The sequence below is a fragment of the Tachypleus tridentatus genome, chromosome 10 (assembly GCF_004210375.1).
Source record: "Tachypleus tridentatus isolate NWPU-2018 chromosome 10, ASM421037v1, whole genome shotgun sequence".
In the NCBI taxonomy this organism is placed as follows: Eukaryota; Metazoa; Arthropoda; class Merostomata; order Xiphosura; family Limulidae; genus Tachypleus; species Tachypleus tridentatus.
In genome coordinates, this window is record NC_134834.1 from 170793013 (window position 1) to 170810407 (window position 17395).

General features: G+C 33.3%; 1 protein-coding gene across 1 annotated transcript in view; it reads left to right on the forward strand.

Annotated features, from left to right (window-relative positions):
• The first annotated feature begins 4901 nt into the window (after positions 1 to 4901).
• LOC143230902 (uncharacterized) overlaps positions 4902 to 17395 on the forward strand; it is an 80685-nt gene continuing 68191 nt past the window's right edge. The window contains exon 1 of the mRNA XM_076465201.1: positions 4902 to 5218. The gene's annotated coding sequence lies outside the window, so the exon portion shown is untranslated. The remainder of the gene's footprint in view (positions 5219 to 17395) is intronic.

Sequence of the window (17395 nt, forward strand, 5' to 3'; positions counted from 1 at the left end):
CTGTGGAGTTGAAAAGCAAACAAACAAAAAAGCTCTACATTTTTGATGTAACCATTCAGAAAATTGTGACTTCAGTAACAATGTGGCGCATGCGCAACAACGTACATCTTCATCTGAAAGTGTGCCATCGATCGTTGCTTTGGCCCATGTCTCTCTGCTTCAGTATGAATGAATCCAATTCCACATTCATTACGTATGAATGAACGCTGCGGTTTCCCGAAATTGACCACTTCTAAGACAGGCATGGATTCTAATCTCTTGACATTACAAACTACTGTGCTTATCTAAACATTTGTTTGTCTGTTTCTTTGTAATTAAGCACAAAGTTATGAATCGAAAATTATGTTCTATACAGGCATCAGAATTGCGATACTCTAGGCTGTACTTAGTCTTCAAGTAATGAGCCTCGATTCATTCTAGTTATATTCGTGCACAGATATCTAATCTGTATTTTATTTTTATTTTATTTTTTAGAATTCATAGCGCACGTTCGAAGGATTTAAACATCTTGACAATAAAGTTAGAAAAACAACAACACTTGATCTTCAAGCTTTCAAACCTCATTTATTTATTAAGCACAAAGCTACATGGGTTTAGAAATCCGGTTTTTAACATTGTAAGTTCACAGTTCTAACGCTGTGTCACTAGGGGCTTATCTAAATATCCCTACTGAATTACAATGTGATTTTAAATATACTACTAACTGTTCTGAATTGAAAAAATATTAGTAATATGTTGAATACAAATTTTATTTTTGAATTTTGAGTAACGTGTTTCAGGGCCCTTATTTGTATGGTAGAATTGAATAATAGGTTAGAAACATAAATCAATTGAAAACTTTGGGAAAAGTAATTTTACCATATGATTAATATCAGGGAAAATAAACTTAATATTGGAATTTACCGTTAAACCGTTTTTTTGAAGTTAATAAGAGTTGTATTAGCAAATTACATAAATATTTAAGGACTCGAAAAGTTATATCAAATTATATAATGTTGTTTGAAGGATGTTTCAGGAATATACTGTGAGTGGAGTGTTTCACGTGCGGATTGTGTGGGTCTTTGTATTTTCGGACCATAGCGGTCATATCCCACTATTCGATCAGACAAGAGTATTCCAAGCCAGAGTTTGCGGCGGGCGCTATTGACTAAGTTGCCTTCTTTCTGGCCTACCAATTTAAAATTAAGGACAGCAATACCATCATCCTAAGCAATATCCTGGAACAAACAAATCAAAATATGCTGTCATTTTTAAAAGTTATTACTTTTAGATATTGTTTTTCAAATTTTCAATTCCAAAGTGTCTGACAGTTAACTCATAGATCATTAATAACACAATTCATTTCTCATTATCCACATTCTCCAAAGTTTTTTTATTCAGTTAACCTCAAGGTGACCTAAGAAGGTCGAAACGTTGTTCTATGCTTTATTATTTAAAGTGTTAATACCTATACCAGCCGTTCCTGAGATTTTGTTTGTTTAGAATTAAACACAAAGCCACACAATGGGCTATCTGTGCTCTGCTCACCACGGGTATCGAAACCCGGTTTTTAGTGTGTAAGTACGCAGACATACCACTGGGGGACCGTTCTTGAGATACATCCTGATGTTTTAGATTTCAGTAGTGACCTCTAGTAATATTAATTAACCTAGTGCACCTAAGCTGTAAGTTACGTTTTCATTAAGACGTAAACCAAATAAAGACGAGTAAACATTTCAAATTTAGGTTTGTCTGGTGTGTCACTATAAAGGATTTTGTTATTATATTGATCAAATTCGCAGAAATCAGATTGTTGAAAACATATTTGGAAACTATATCAAAACATGCATCACGGTTGTACTTCTACAAGAAAAGTAGAACAAAAAGTAAACACATTGTAATCAACGTTTCGTTATCAAACCTTCATTAGAATGTTTTAGCCTCAGTTGGAATGAATACTGTTGCTCCAGAAACATGACTGTTGCGATAAATATATATTAACGAAACTATTAATCAATGAAAATTAACGTAAAAATAGTTTTATTTCATTCAGTTAGCGCTAAGTAGCTAAAGAAACAAGAACATGAGTATTGGAACACTAGTGTATGGAAACAATTACTGAAACACTTGATGTACTATTTCACTGGAATGATGCCAAGACAAAACAAAATGTACCTGTATTGTGACTGAAGAATAGTTTGTGTATTACATGATGTATTTAATGAAGTGGTTCGTTGGTAAACTGTGTGTAATGGTATGGTTGTTAAAAAATTTGGAATGCCTTCAATCATATTAATTGGTTCTAATGTGAAACATGAACAGCAACAACAACAACAAAAAACAACAACTTGAAACAATAACCTCGCTTTCCTTTAAAGCTTTCATCCAAATGGCACTGTGATATGTCCACGGATTTATAACGTTAAAATCCAGGTTTCGATACACGTGGTGGGCAGAGTACAGATATTCCATTGTGTTGCTCTGTGCTTAACTTCACACAAGTAAACAAATTCCTTTGAAGTAACTTGTATACTAATACATTTAACTAGAATGTCTTATCTTGAGCTTTGAATAATAAATATACATATATATATATGAAACTCAAGCTATGATTAGATTCACAACTTGTCACTGACCTTTATTGGTTTCGGGAATTTCAAACTTTATCAGTAACCATAGACAAGGATAAATTAGTATTGCATAATATTTCACGTTAGCTTAAATATAAGTTCACTGTGACAAGTGAATGAGAACAAATAAATATCATACCTATAATATAAGGAATGTGTTCTTGTTTTTACATCTGCCCTTGTCCAAGGTTACTCATGAGGAGTGGAATTATCCCAGAATGGTATAATTCAACAACAAGTGTTGAATAAATGGATAGATAAAGCTTCATGTCTATTTTTAGTATTTCAAACAGCTTGTTTGCTGAAGTCGTTAGTAACATCAATATTACAAGTCATCTGTATAAACATAAATCCACGAATAAAACACAACAACAGAAACGCCACAAGTATAATTTCATAATAAAATTCTAATTTGTATGTTATATAATAACAGTAACACTCAACAATAACGTTTTAACTAATATCGTACATCATTTGTCCAATATGGCTTCCAGTAAAGAGAAAATGCAATAGTACTTCATTTAATAAGAATTCCTGATCAAAAGTAATAGACCTGGCATCGCCAGGTGGTTAAGACACTCGAAACAGGTGCATTGTGTAACTTTTTGCTTGATTCCAAACAAACAAACAATCTATTTATAGTACGCGCGACTTCTTATTTATTACCATTCATAAATTTTATTACTTACTTATACACGCCAGGCTATCGTTTTTGATTCAAACTATGAAACAAAGTTACGGTTTGAACAATAAAATCTGAAGAATAGTTAGAAATTAATAGGCCTAAACTTTGCTATAAAAATGATCTAAACAGCAGCAGATTTTTTTATATTCCTCTTTATTTACTCTTTGTTATGAAGTTATTTTTATTATCGTAACATCAAATATTGTTCAAAGAGTTCGTCACGTCTTAGGCGGCCATTGTTGAAGTGAAACTGAGAGAAATAGAGGAATCATAATAAAATGATACTTGATTAGTATTCTGGTTTTAAGTTTGAAGATAAACAATTAATTATGAAAAGTTCACGAGAACATGCATTAAATTAAAACAAAAACTAAGAAGTAGAACGTTACATTAATGATGTACTACTATTTTACTTTCCGTAACTTTTGTGCTTGTTTAAATTTGATCAACTGTTTTTTCCATCAAAAGGGCCCAGCATGACCAGGTGGTTAGAGCACTCGACTCATAATCTGAGGGTTCGAATCCCCGTCGCATCAAACATGTTTGCCCTTTCAGCCGTGAGGGCGTTATAATGTGACGTTCAATCCCACTATTTCTTGGTAAAAGTGTAGCCCAAGAGGTGGCGGTGGGTAGCGATGACTAGTTGTCTTTTGTCTAGTCTAACAGCGTTCAGTTAGGGGCGGCTATCGCAGATAGCTCTCGTGTAGCTTTAAGTGAAATTAAAAAAACAACAACAAAAGTAATATTAACTGCACAGGTTATAACTAAAGGATAACATACCAACCACACAAAACAAGAAAGAATATTATGTAACAAACTTATAAACAGAAGGTAATATCATGTATTAACAAATACTAAATTAAAAACAAATAATTTATTTATTAACGTGTACCTTCGCTATTAACGGGAATTTCAGCAATTATACTATTAATAAAGTAAGCCATATATGAAGCAAAAAACAAAACAAACCGAACAAATCTTTATAAGCTTAAACATCAGTGTTCATGAAATTGCAACAAGAATTTCAGACGTTATAACCAATGATGCTAACGAAACCAGCTTGAAAGAAAAGTGAAGTATATTATTAAGTGGTATTCAACAAACAGCCGTATTACACCAGCAAGAAAATAAACATTTTTTTTTTAGATTACCAACAGTCTCAAAATATTGCCTCTCATTATTACAGATAATAGGGTAGTAGTTATATATTACTAAACCTTACTACACATGCTTTCAATTACCTATAACTCATTATCTCGTAATATGATTATAATACACACATAAGAACACTACAAACAGAAGTGCAACACAGTAACTATTACCTTCACTTTAGATATTTTCGTTAATAGATTAACTTATAAATAGTATTGTTTTTATTGCAGTAGTTGATTGCTCTTGTGTTCCATATGTACCACAGACTGAATATAAGAATAATCTCAACAATCAAACACTGCGTCTCAGCTATTTTTATTTTTTATTCGCTGTAAGAAGCCACCTGTTAGTAACACCAATGTCTTTCTATGTGTGTTGCAATGGTTTCTATTGATCTCTTAAAGTACCGCGAGAGAGCGCACTATGTTCTTCTCGTGCGTAGAGGAGTAGGAGGGTGCTGTTGCCTTGGTGACGGCCAAGACCCGCTGCATGTTACCTTATTGTGAGGAGGATATTACGCAGTATAAGGTGGCGGCAACGGGGTGGATTGAAACACTTCAAAAACGAAGTCACCCTGCTTCCTATCATAAGAATGCCGCAGTGAAAACTATGCTTTAAGACAGTTTTTTTGAGACCGCATCTTCAGCAAGCAAACTGAAAGAGACCAGTGTTCGAAATAACGTATAGGGCCAACACTGTGAATTAGACTTCCGCTGGGTAAATGTTTTATTGTTAACTATTCTTCTGAAACCCATTTGTCCGGCTACAAAAGGTAGGACTTGTTAATTGTAAATCATTTACTACAAAGACAATATTAATAAAAGGTTGACGTGTAACGCGAATTCCTTGTTTAAGAAAATTAAAAATAAACATTCTACAGCTTTGAACAACAAATCTGGAGTTATTGTTTGTGAAACGCTTCTTCTGCCTTTCTCAAGTCTTTTTTTTTCTGAAAATTTAATGTGTCTTTATTAACACAGTGTTCAGGAGTAACTATTCTCATTTTCTCCTATTTAACGAGTCTTGTTCAACTTGATTGGAGCTGACACAATCTTGTTCCATACGAGTTACCATGAACAATATTATCTTATTATGATATAGTGCGAAAGCTATTTTATATATTGGAGAATAATTTTATGATGCTCTGTTTTTTATATTGTGTGATAAAATTGATTAGAAGTTTCTAAGAAATTTGATAGCTGTTAATTAATGTATATGCAGCTAGAAAACTTCACATATATTCGTATGTATGCCGAAAGAGTGTTAGAAAATGTCTAGAAAAAGAAACAGGATATAAGTGCTGTATTATATAGATTTACTTACAGGTTTCTGGAACTATATATATGTATATAGAAACACAAGTTTGTGTTTCATAAAAGCTTCAACAAAGTTGCATTGAAATATTGATTTAATTGAGGTAAATTTCTAAAGATGGCGCCTTATGTTTACCTGTTGCTGTCGTTGAGCTGGTAAGAGGTACAAATTTTAAGCGTATTTCTAAATCATGAAATGTTGAAGTACAATACATATAATGCAAACTCAATGTGCTAAAGAAAATTCCATGAATATATGTACTTTATTTAGTCTCGTAGAAGATTAGATTTTAAGTTCTGGAAAAATGTATCAATTACAGAACCTCAACAAATTTATAAAATCTGAGTTTCGCTGTATGGAAGTTTTAAGTATTCTTAAAATAATTATATTAGCTTTCATTGTCTCGTATATTTCTCTTTACATTACGATACATTATAATAGTGGTAGTTGACATTCAATATGTTTCTTAACAGTATTTCAAATAATACCAAAAATATAAAAACAATATATTTTTGAGATATTTTTCGCCCCTAATGACACAGTGGCATGTCTGCGAACTTACAATACCATAAACCGGTTTTTGTATATCAGCGGTGGGAAGAGCGCAGATAGCCCATTCTGTAGCTTTGTACTTTAAATAAGCAAACGACTGGAGCTGTTTTACCGATAGAAGCAATATGATAACTTATCCAAAAGTAATAGCAGATACATTTTGATTGTTTTATGATTTTCTTACATCTTAAGGTGTTCTTAGTTGACAATTTAATTCACTAAATAATTCTTTATAGAAGTAGGAAATGTATACTTCATCAAGTTCTATTCTTCGACTATATTTATAGCGCAGCATAATATGTAAATTACGGCAAAAGGCTTTCAGTTTGGTAAGAACAAAAGATTGTGAAATGTGAAAAAAAGATACTCTTTATGATGTAAAGCTACGTACATGAACATGAGACACCTGACAAGACTTAGATGTTTCATAGTGTTAACAATGTTTATGATTGTCTTGTTTGTATGTTTTTGAATTTCGTGAAAAGCTACACGAGGGTTATCTTCGCCAGCCTTCACTAATTTAGCAGTGTAAGACTAGAGGGAAAGCAACTAGTCATCACTACCCACCTCCAAATCTTGGGCTACTCTTTTACCAATGAGTAGTGGGATTGACCGTCACATTATAACGCTACCACGGCTAAAAGGGCGAGCACGTTTGGTGTGACGGGGATTGGAACCCGCGACCCCCAGATTACGAGTCGAGTCCCTTTCAGCCGCGGGGGCATTATAACGCATCGGTCAATCCCACTATTCGTTGATAAAATAGTAGCCCAGTTTCTGGCGGTGATGAGTAGCTGCCTTCCCTCTAGTCTTACACTGCTAAATTAGGGACGGCCACCGCAGATAGCCCTCGTGTAGCTTTGAGCAAAGTTAAGAAAACAACCCAAAAAACATTATACCAATGTTTACTTCTTTATATTTCAAACAACACTTTTATTGTTGATTTTTGCCTTTCTGTTATCCATGTGGTATTCGTTCATTCAAAGATATTTAGATTTTCAGTTTTTGACGCACACTTATTTAGGCCTACCACTGTTTTACTTAATTTTTTTGCCTATCAATAGTTGTCCGTTTTATTTACATCTATCACTCATTCGTTCTATCTTTTTAGTCTTCTGATATTTTTATAACAATGACTTATACTTATCTTTATCACTTGTTCATTTGTACTGGTTTCTTGATCATTACTGCTCCATCTGCAACTGGTTTTTCATACTTTTCTCTCTATGTTTCTTATGAACTTTTCTTTCACTGCTGTTACTCTTTCATTGATTATCGCTAATATAAATTTATTCTATTTATATTGTAGTATTATCTTTACCTTTTGTTCATTAGATCTCACCTACTTATTCCATGATTGGAGCTTTTTTATTCACCATATCTCATTTATTTCTCTTATTGTTAGATTATTTTTTAATTCACCAGGTCTTATCCACTTATTACATTATTGGATTACATTTTTTATTCACTAAATCTCATTATTCTTTTTACATTATTAGATTGTTTATCCACTAGTTATTATCCACTTCGTTCATTATCGGACTACCCTTATTTTTGACTACCATCAGTTTTCATCATATATTATTTCTATCACTTCTCTATTTCATGTTTATGCACTACTAGTTTCTCAGAAGCTAAGAATTTCTGAGAATCGTAAAAAATAACTGATGATGTAGACTTTAAACCATCATCATAATGAGCTGATAAAGTTTGGAGTCGGCTTAAATGAGTAAAGAATAAAACTTTATTACGAGTTTAACATGGTAATAAATGCACAATATTACGAACAAATTTTGTATGTGATGTGAAAAAACGTTATCGAAGTGTTGTACATTTGTCACTATGTTAAGCTGGTAATAAAGTTTTATTTATTGCACGTCCTACATGATTTTACTATGTTAAGTTGATAATAAGGTATTTTTTGTTACACGTTGTATATTTGGTAGTGTATTAAACTTATAACAAAGCATAGCCAAATGGTTAAGGCGATCGAATTGTAGTACGTGGGTCGCGGGTTCGAATCCTCATCTATGGGAGGGCGTTATAATAAGACGATTAATCCTACTATTCGTTGGTAGAGCCTTCCTTCTAGTCTTCAACTGCTACGTTAAAGAGGTAACGCAAGTAGTCCTTGCGCAGCTTTGCGAGACATTCAAATCATAAACTGCAATGAAGTTTTCTCTGCTACTCATATATGTTGTCTCCAAAGGCTAAAAGTGGCTTACTTGTCATAAAATTTAAATATAAGAACATATCATCACTACTTTACTTTCAAGCTTATACAGCGGCTCATAAAATGTCTCCTTAGATTTTGTTATGGTTTTCTTTTAAGTACAAACGTTCAACTTATAGCTGTGTCATCTCTTGATCGATTTCAAATCTAATGACAATTTTGGACTCAGAAGGTCAAACCATTTCGATTGATAAATTTGACCATCCTATAGGTCTCATAGATTAATTTACTCTGATTGTGTCTAGAATAATTTCATTTAGAGGGTAGGCTTATAAAGATCATGAATAATAATAATAATGATAAATCATAGAGTGTCGCACCTTTTGAAGATTTCCTATTGTTTTTCACTACTTACTTTTAATATTTCACCAAGAAAAAAAATTTCTAAAATAATTCAAACGTCAGTAGAAGCTAAGCATTCATTGTAAATTTCAAACCGGATTTAATCCTCAAAGTTATTTTTTTTATCGTAAAGTTATTTACTTTAAATAGGTTTCTTTTAAAATTGATATGTGCGCATAAAACTAACTAGATGTAGACAAATTGTCAACTGAAAACGAGAAGCAAGCCAAAATTCTAACGAAATTAGAATTTCCCACGTAAGTAAAGTGTGGGATTCATTTAGATTTGATATTAATGAACGAAGTTAACTATACTGCGTAGAAAGCTCAACTGAGGATGAATGATTTCTAAAAAGTCTTGTATTTAAGGACTCGGGATAGTCTAATGAATCGAAAGCTTAGCTAAGCATGAGTAGCAGTTGAAAAGTCCAGAAAGTCTTTTATGTGTAACTTTGCTATAGGTCGGTTTTAAACAATAACATTTGACCCTTTAATTTTCTCAAAATTGTAAACTTTTTCATCTTCTTTTTACTGTCATTGATTTTAGTGTATTTAATTTTCGTTTAAATTTTATCTTATATTTGTATATGAAGACGTCTTACGAATGAACTGGATTCAAAATAGGTTAAATATATCGCAGTAGTCTTGTAACTGTACCTCTTACGCCAGTTTAAATGAGCAAACTTCGAGTACCCACTTCCTTGCAAATTCTGTATTTGTTTATTGGGAAATAATTATCTTTATTTATTTCATAGATTTTTGTTTTTCAGATCACAAATAAACTTTTTATTTCAACTTACCTTTTGCTGAAAAACCTGATACAGTTGCAAATATGAAATATTAGTTGAAATAAAAATATAACCTGCAACGCAGTGGCACAGCGGTATGTTTGCGGACTCCCACTGCTAGAAACCGGGTGTCGATACCCCCTGGTGGAGGATAGAGTACAGATAACCCGTTTTGGGCTTAATAAATAAAGAGTTTCAAACTATTTCTTTTGAATTAGAAATCTGTGCAAGAATATAATAAGAAAAAATCGGTGCCTCCCGCTAGTGCAGCGGTAATTCTACGGATTTACAACGCTAAAATCAGAGGTTCGATTTCCCTCGGTGGACTCAGCAGATAGCCCGATGTGGCTTTGCTATAAAAAAACACAAGCACATAGAATGAATAGAAGCTCATTACTTGAAGACTAAGAACAGTCTATAGGATTGCAATTCTGATGCCTGCATAATAACGTTTTATTTCTCCAATGTAAAGCTTGTTTATTTTTGAATGAATGTTTTTAGACTACTCAACTGTTTTTTTGAGTATTGATATCTGTACATTCAGATGGCTAGAGACTGAAATAAAAGATGATATGAGGGTTATTAGCTGTTATATATTTGTGAAAACCTTCTAATGTGGTTTTCAAGTCTCGCATCACGCTAATAAAATACAACTCTTCACATTATCATGAAATCTTAATCTTAGTAGTTTGTTATCATGAATAGATATAATTTCCTTTTAACATTTGAGGTATGTGGATGTACATCCGGATCTATGTGGAAGGAGTTGAAAGGAAGGATTCGAAAGACAACTGTAATTGGATCTCAGAAGCAGACAGACTATAACTTAAGAAAAATCTATTCTTTTTGTTTTAAATGAGATTACTATACACGATGTTTCTTCAGAGTTTGTTTTATAACTGTACATGAAGATATATTAAGCATGAATAGAATTATTAGCCAAAGAGGAGTAGAATTTAAAGATTCGTTCAACCGTAAAATTGGCTTCCAATTAACATATTCGTTTTATCCTCTGTTGTTCCAATTTTAAGCCTCTTTTCTTTCTACTATTCGTATATTTAGATGATTTTAGTTTTTTTTTGAAATTTGATATTTATGCATAAAGATGACTTTACATTGAATGAACAGCTGATGACCAAGAGTTAAGGACTCATGATAATTGATAGTTTTGTGTTTAGTTTAAACCGAACAGTTCTGTTTTTTCCACTTCTGAATTTCAAGGTTCCTTAACTTTTTCAGCGAGTATCTTAGGTTACTTAGTTTTATTTTAAGGTTGGTACTTGTTACTCTAGAGCAAGTTTAAGACTGAACAGCAGTTAAATATTTGTTTTAGTTTTGTAACTGAAAATATGAGGTTTGCTCGGAACCAACAATTTCTGTTGGTTCGCGAACTTTCATGGACTGAAGCTGCCTATTGAGTGAAAAGGACTACGTTTCATTTAGCTTCAGGTTGGAAAACGAAACGTTATCATTTTTATTCGACAGAAATCTACACTCCAATAAAGTTACCAAATCTGCTATGTCTACTCTGCTAAAGCTCCAATTAAACAACGGATGTGGTTATTCCGCTTATCCATAAATTATAAGCACGCTACTTGTTTACTTCGAATAAGGTCACTGAACTCTCATTCATATTTAATAGTTGTGAACAAAGGTAACTCCATAATAATACAGAATCTCAGCTAAGGATAGGCAGCATTTAAGTTTTCGTTTGTGTTGTATTGTATAGTTGATGTCAAGCTAAAACCAAGACAATATAACTATTTTCAAATAGAAAATGTGCTAGTTATTTATCACGAAAGCGTTTAGTTTGTTCAGAATAATTTTAGATTTCATTTTTTAGCGTGAAGGTGATTTTTTAATAAATAAAAGTTTTGTATTCATCATTTTTCGTTTTCGCTGTTAATTACTACAAATACATCTAAATTAAAAACAACAACAAACATCACTCCTTACAAATAAAGTTTTGAAATATTTTAGCAGCTGATTTCGCAGAACGAGATAAATTAGTGTATGAAGTGACGTACTTGACATTCACATGGAAAGATTACCTGGACAAATTTCTACCGACTCAGCCTTATCACAAATCTAATATGCAGTGAAGCTAATTGCAAGCAATCGAGAAATATTGTAGAAAAAAAAAAAAAAAGTTTTAATAACCGTAAATAAAAGGCAAGAACATTTTACTCAGACTTTAAACATTTAAAAATCTAAAGGTACATTTCAACTAAAAAAACAATCAGAAAGAAACTATAAAATAATTGAGTAATAAATTGCATAATATTTGTCCCTCACTGGTACAGTGGTATGTCTCCGAATTTACAACGATAAAATCAGGGATTCGATTCCCCTCGGTGAGCTCAGCAGATAGCCTAATGTGGCTTTGCTATAAGAAAACACACAGATAATATTTAACGAAAAGTTTCGTCTTGTTATGATGGCTTAAAATTTAATATCTAGTTTAATTCGGTAGAGTTGAACTGGGTAGGTTACTTCGTCAAAATTAATATACATTTTTAATATTTTTCCTTTCATTTTTATGTTCGTATTTTAACTTTTTCAGTGTCGTAGAAACGCTCATGTACTCATCTAAAGCTATGCTAAGGGTTTTTTTTTGTTTGTTTTTTGGAATTTCGCACAAAGCTACTGAGGGCTATCTGTGCTAGCCGTCCCTAATTTAGCGGTGTAAGACTAGAAGGAAGGCAGATAGTCATCACCACCCACCGCAAACTCTTGGGTTACTCTTTTACCAATGAGTAATGGAAATGACCGTCACTTTTTACGCCCCTACGGCTGAAAAGGCGAGCATGTTTGGCACGACGGGGATGTGAACCCGCGATCCTCAGATTACGAGTCACACGCTTGGCCATGCCTGGCCATCTGGAAATAAGTTTATTATTTGTTTATAAACTTTACAATGATAGAATTAATACACTGATTTATAACGTGTCATATACTTTCTAATACAATGGCAGATATAAAATCTCCTCACAGAATAAGTATTAGTTTTAAAGAGCTGTTTTTGATTAGCGTTGAAAATTATTGTTTTATGTATCACGAGACTAATATTTCTTATTGATAACCAATCTTTGATGCTTGAGCACTGAAACGGTAATGAAACTGAAGTTAATTAGTTCACTGATTCAGTTATTTCATTTAATTCACACTCGACTTATGACAACTTAATGTTACATTACTAAACGTGCACACATAATTTAGATTTGTTTCTGTCTAATTTACCAAATGTTTGGCGAACATTTCATATTATGCTGTAAATTTACTCAAAATATGGCAAACAAAGTTCCTGTCCAAACTTCTGAATGTGTGATGAACAGTAATAATCATTTTTTATCAAATGTAATATTTCGTAGAAAGTGTTACTAATTTCATGTTACATTTATTTAATGTACAGTAAATATAGAGATTGAGTAAGTTAGATTGAAAGGATTTTGGAGCTTCGTTAGGCTGTAAAGATTTCTGTAACCAAATTCTGTTATTTATAGTCTGACGACTATAAATATTTACAAAAGCCCTGCAGTGTACTCGCTTTTGGAAAAGGCTTTTTCGTATGGTTTTCATATCCAAAAAACACAACTCCTTTATCTACGCTTTTTATAAACCATTTGGTGTACCAGAACCTGCTTCAGATGTCCTATAGCACAGGAAAATGTAGGTGCTATGTATGAAATAGCATGAATATCCATTTTATTCTTCAACTATTTGAGGTAGTGGACGGTAGAATGGACATCTTACATATGCAAAAACAGCTCGTTTAGGTTGAGGAAATATTTTACGTAGAAGAGCGAACAACGTTTCGACCTTCTTCGGCCATCGTCAGGTTCACAAAGAAAGAAAGAGGTAACTTACCAATAGCTGATCACATGTTTGAAGGGGGTTGTGTAACTGAGTGTAAGAATGTAGAGGGCGTGCTTAGATGTTTGATTATATTTATTAATATAGGTATAAAAACGTTCCTTTGTATTGGTTTATTTTGGGCTTGAGTTGTTGTATAAGTAAGGCTTCTTTAATTTTGCGTTTGTTTATGTTTGTTTCTTTATTTAGTATTTGAGTGTTTTCCATGGTTATGTTGTGTTTATTTGACTTGCATTGTTTAGTTGCAGTGTTCGAAAACGTGCGAAGGTGACTTTTTATGTTCTTTAAATCTGGTTTCCATTTTTCTACTTGTTTCTCCAATATAGAAGTCGTGGCAGTTGTCACATTGTATTTCATAAATAATGTTGGTGTGGTGTTTGTCAGTGTAGTTTTGTGCCTGGTTTTTGAATAAATTTGGTATTAACTGGAATGTCATGTTTTGTTACTAGTTTTTGCCAAATGTTGGTTATTTGTCTGCTGATGTCGGGAATATATGGTATGCAGTAGTATACTGCAGTAGTATACATGGTTTCGTGATTTTTTGATTCGTGAGATATATTTACTTTTGTTGGTTGATTTTGCTTTCTGTCTAAGTGTGTGCGAATAATGTTTTCCACGGATTGTGGAGGAAATTTATTGATATTGATGAAGTATTGTTTTATTTTGTCTAATTCATCGTTAATTTTATCTGGTGAGCATAGTTTTATGGCTGTGTTTATTTGGTTTCTTAGTATGTTGAGTTTTTATTTTGTTTCATGTGCTGAGTCCCATGGAATGTATAGTCCAGTATAAGTGATTTTTCGGTGGATTTCTGTTTTGAATTGTGTGTCGGTTCTTGTAATTTTGAGGTTAAGAAATGATATTTGATTGCTTTCTTCCTGTTCACATGTGAAGTTAATGTTGGGATGTATAGAGTTAATGTGATTGAAAAAATTAAGTGTGTGTTCTGTAGATCTGAATCTTGCAACAGTGTCATCTACATATTTGTACCAGTATAGTGGTGGATGTAATGCTGTGTTAATTGCTTGTGTTTCAACTTGGGTCATAAAAATATTGGCTAGAACTGGTGATACTGGGTTGCTCATGCTTAGGCCATTTGTTTATATATAGTTGTGGTTGTTGAACATAAAGTTTGTCTTTATCGTGGTGAATTGTATTGGTTGCTGGGAATGTCTATAGTTGGGTTAGGGTCTCGGATATAGAGTTCTAAGGCTATCTTGCAGGCTTCAGTGGTTGGAACTTCCGTAAAGAAGGATATAACATCGAAACTGGCCATTAAGGCTTTATGATTACGTTGATTTAGATTAGACTTGAAAATAAAAGAGTCTTTGATGAATGAGCTGGCTTATGTTACATATCTGGAGAATGCCCATGCTATGTATTTACCAAGATTGTAATTAAACGATTCATATGTGGACATTATTGGTCGTAATGGACAATCTGGTTTGTGAGGTTTGGGGATGCAGTATATTTGTGGTGTGCGTGAGTCGGTTTTACGTAGGTAGGAATAAAGTGTTTGTGAAATTGTGTTGGCTTTTATCATTTTTAGTAGTATTTTGTTTAGTTGCGTCTCGTGTGTCTTTGTTAGATTTATGTGTATTGGTTTAAATTTGTTTGTGTCTAATAGGATGTTTTTCATTTTTTAGATGTATTAATTCGTGTTCATTATGACTATAGCGTTTCCTTTATCTGCTTTTAGAATTTTTATGTTTTTGTCTTGTTTTAGGTTTTTAATGGAATTAATGTCTCTTTTTGTAAGATTGTTTTTTGCTTTCTCTTTTGTGAAATTATGTTGATGGTTTTGTGAAAAAACTATTTTTTCACTCGCATATTAAAAATCGTTTTAATATGTACACTTATAATGTTCCTGCGACATTTAGTTTCAATCATTTACTGTAAAATTTACTAATTTTCCTATAAAAAGTTTAGGTAATTTCTATCAAAGTGATTTAACCTGGAATGGATAGTTTTGATTATTTCTATCAAATGCAGGATTAGATGATTGGCAGTTTTAGCATTTCTTTCAGAAAATTTTAAGTTTTAAAATTTAAAGTGCAACTTAAATGTTTTGGTATTTCCTGTCAAATGAACCTAATTCACTGTCGACAGTTTTAGTTAGGCATGGCATGGCCAGGTGGGTTAAGGCGTGCGACTCGCAATCTGAGGGTCGCAGGTTCGCATCTCCGTCGCACCAAACATGCTCGCTCTTTCAGCCGTGGGGTTGTTATAATGTACCGTCAATCCCACTATTCATTGGTAAAAGAGAAGCCCAAAAATTGGCGGTGGGTGATGATGACTAGCTGACATTCCTCTAGTCTTACACAGCTAAATTAGGGACGGTTAGCGCAGATAGTCCTCGTATAGCTTTGAGCGAAATTCAAAAACAAAGAAACAGTTTTAGTTTTTCCTGTCAAATTTCGCTAATAGACAATGGGAAAGTTGAAATAAATTTCTTTCAAACTAACAGGGAACGGACAGTTTCAGTAAGTTTCTTTCAGTTTTACTTAACAGGCAATATCAGTAGTTTTCTGCTAAATGTTTGTCATATGCGATGGACAACTTTCACTCTCTTCCTAAATTCCTTTTATTATTGAAAAATTTACCTGATATCTAAAAAACGTCTTTTTCTACAGAAACACATCCGTCAAAGGAATATCTGTGTTCATAATATAGATATTGTTTAGTTGTGTGATACTGAATAGCAAGTAACTAAAAACTAGCCACAACAACAATAATGACTATCTAACGCTTTTTATTGAGCATTAAAATCAATTATCAAAAACATATAAATATAGCAACAGTAGAAATCTGGATGTTCCAGTTATTGTTTATTTTACACTCGCATTTGCTAACTAAAACCAACACTGATAACAGAAATTCTCTATTATGTAAAAGTGCTACAATCACATAAGTTTTATAGAAAATGAACCGAACAGTAAGGAAAACTACACTACATGGCCAAGTGTATGCGAACACCCAACCATTACAGCCACATGTACTGGTTGAACATCTAATTCCAAAACCATGGGCATTAATGTGGAGTTGGTCCCCCCTTTGCTGTTATAACAGCCTCCACTCTTTTTGAAAGACTTTTCACTAGACTTTGGAACATGGCTGCGAGAATGAGATCTTATTCAGCCACAAGAGCACTAGTGAGATCGAGCACTGAAGTCGGGCGAGAAGGCCTGGCTCGCGGTCGGTGTTCCAATTCATCCCAGAGGTGTTCGATGGGGTTGAGGTCAGAGCTCTTTGCAGGCCAGTCAAGTTCTTCCACGCCAACCTTGTGGCGAGTGGATCAAAGGAGCTATAGCAGGGCAGAAATTTGACGAACTGACTTGTTAGAAAAGTGGCATTCTTTGACAGTATCATATTGAAAGTCACTGAGCTCTTCAGTACGACCCATTCTACGGCCAATGTTTATCTATGGAGATTGCATGGCTGCTTGCTTGATTTTATGCACCTGTTGGCAATGGGTGTGGCTGAAATAGCCAACCCACTAACCAGAAGGGGTGTCCACATACTTTTGGTCATGTAGTATATATTTAAATAAACAGTTTTTAATGTATCAACTTTAATTTATTATGTATTGCATTGCTAAAACACATTAATGTTTTGCGTATTTTTATTCGTCAAGTTTATATACAAGTTTTAACAGTCATTCTGGTAAATAGTTCATAATTCATAGCAAATGTATATAAATCCAGAAGGTCACTGTTTTTGTTTGTTTTTTGAATTTCGCGCAAATCTACACGAGAGTTATCTGTGCTAGCCGTCCCTAATTTAGCGGTGTAAGACTAGAAGGAAGGCAGATAGTCATCACAACCCATCGCCAGCTTTACCAAAGAATA